Here is a 2461-nt window from a genome sequence, read left to right on the forward strand (position 1 = left end):
AGAATCTCTGAGAGATTCTTACTTCTCTTTATTTTTTTCTTTTTCAAACTCTCTGACTCCTTCCTTTCTTCTTGCACTTGTTATGACAGCATGCTTCATTTCACTATACTTTCATAACATGCTAACATTTCCAACTAGACCACTGGTTTCAACCTTATTATAAATGATGTTGTCGCCTCCCTGCTGAGACTAGGGAAGGCTGATTGCACTCACCCAGTTCCTGTCTCTTCTCATGTGACTAGCTTCTGGGAAGCCTCTTGGTCGCTTCATTAATCCTGCACCCTGTGGATTCCTGTAAGTTTCAGTGCCGAATGACCCTTTGTCACTTGAGGTTTCTATTCCTCCTCCTGACCTCATCCTCAATCCCTTCTCCTCCTAAATCTTGGGCTCATTTCCTTATGAGTCCTGGGATTCCCTTTCTGAGATTTCAATTACTTAAATCTCTGATCCCCTCGGCGTTCTCCCACCCTTCTCATTCTTCTGTGCCTGATTACAAACGCTCCCAGATCACTCAGATTCCAGGTGGGAGAGCACCCCTAAGTTTGACAATTTCTATCAAAGCAATGCTGGATCATGGGTCTACTTCCCCAGATATCTTTTTCCCTTCATTCCAACCTCACGAGTCAAGGAACTACATGACTTCTGATTACATTTCTTAACAGATGTCTTTCTCAGAAGAGAATATTGTGTGTAGTGGAAAGAGTCCAGAATTGAGCCAGAGAGATGGTGGTTTGAGTCCTTGCTCTGTTGTTAACCAGCTGTGTCTTGGGCAAGTTGCTTTACCTCATTGAGCCCCAGATTCCCTTCTGAAAAATAAGTGTAAGAATCCTTACTTCACAGAGTAGTAATGAGGATTAAATGATATTTGTATGTAAAGGGTGTATTTTTGTGCCTTGACTCAGACATAATGCTTAGTAAATATAGTTCTCTCTCACTGGATGGTCTCCAACCTCACTTTGCCAACTTCGTTCCACAGAAACTATGCTACATACACTCTCACTAACATATGCAGGAACATCCCACATCAGGTGTGTGTATATATATATATGTAAATCATATATATGTAAATCAACTTATATGTGTATATATACATATAAATCGATTTACTGAAAGATATATACATATTCATATGACCCAAAAGACAAGAAATTTTTTAAAAAATAGGAAAAAAAATAGAGAGAGGAGGCCTTGCAGCCGGAGCCAAGGTGAGCAGAGATGGTGGCACGGAACCTCGAATAGGAGTTGCTGCCGAGGCCGGGGCCTGTCTTTGACGATAGACAGGGGCAAACAGGCATTTCATCATGGGTAGCTTTTTCTCAAGTACTTTTTCCAGGCTGTTTGGAACCCAGGAAATGAGGATTTTAATTTTGGGGTTAGAAGGAGCAGGGAAAACTACAATTTTGTACAGATTACAGGTTGGAGAAGTCGTTACTACTATTCCTACCATTGGATTTAATGTTGAGATAGTAACATATAAGAAATTTAAATTCAAAGTCTGGGATTTAGGAGGACAGACAAGTATTAGGCCATACTGGAGATGTTGTTATTCAAACACAGATGCAGTCATTTATGTAGTAGACAGGTGTGACCAAGACCGAACTGACATTTCCAAATCAGAGTTAGTTGCCGTGTTGGAGGAAGAGGAGCTGAGAAAAGCCATTTTAGTGGTGTTTGCAAATAAGCAGGACATGGAACAGGCCATGACTCCTTCAGAGATGGCAAATTCACTTGGGTTACCTGCCTTGAAGGACCGAAAATGGCAGACATTCAAAACTTCAGCAACCAAAGGCACTTGCCTTGATGAGGCATTGGAATGGTTAGTTGAAACATTAAAGAGAAGACAGTAATTCAATCACCTCTGCTCCTCTGAAACAAAGACCACATCACATATCCCTTTGGAAACAGTGAAGTGTGCTTCACACTACTAAATGTTAAAACTGTATGATTGTTGGCATGTACTGAACTGACTGCAACATTTATAATAAATATAAAAAATAAGTATTTGCTTGGAAGGGTAACCCATCGTGATTGAACCAACTGAATGTCCTGTGTAACGTAAAAAAATCCTTTCTTGCTTTCTTGTGTTAAGGTACATATTCTCTTTGTATGGAATTCTTATTCACATATAGTCCTATTAAAGAATGTACTCTTATTGAGGAAAAAAATGCTCCTAAAAAAATAGAGAGAAGAAAAGCATGTATAGAGATGAAAGGAATGAGCAGGTAGTTGAGGAAACGAACAGCTCAGGAGAAGGTGAGGGAATGTGTGGGAATAAAAAGTAAATGGAGCTCTGATCAATAATGAGCTTACCTCCATGATAGTTTGGTAAGTATAGATTACTCACAATCTAATTTGTGAACTTGACCCATCCAGGATAATAGAAGACATGAAGGAAGAATGGAAGCTAGCCATAAAAGAGCGAGATTTGTACCTATCTAGGAACTGCAAGGAGGGAACTCTG

The 2461-nt window shown here is 39.8% G+C and overlaps 1 pseudogene; it reads left to right on the forward strand.

Annotated features, from left to right (window-relative positions):
* The first annotated feature begins 1301 nt into the window (after window positions 1-1301).
* On the forward strand, window positions 1302-1879 carry LOC101401758 (ADP-ribosylation factor-like protein 1 pseudogene; annotated as a pseudogene).
* Window positions 1880-2461: the final 582 nt, after the last annotated feature.

The sequence above is a fragment of the Ceratotherium simum genome, chromosome 12 (assembly GCF_057802395.1).
Source record: "Ceratotherium simum simum isolate JZ-2026a chromosome 12, ASM5780239v1, whole genome shotgun sequence".
NCBI classification, from domain to species: domain Eukaryota; kingdom Metazoa; phylum Chordata; class Mammalia; order Perissodactyla; family Rhinocerotidae; genus Ceratotherium; species Ceratotherium simum.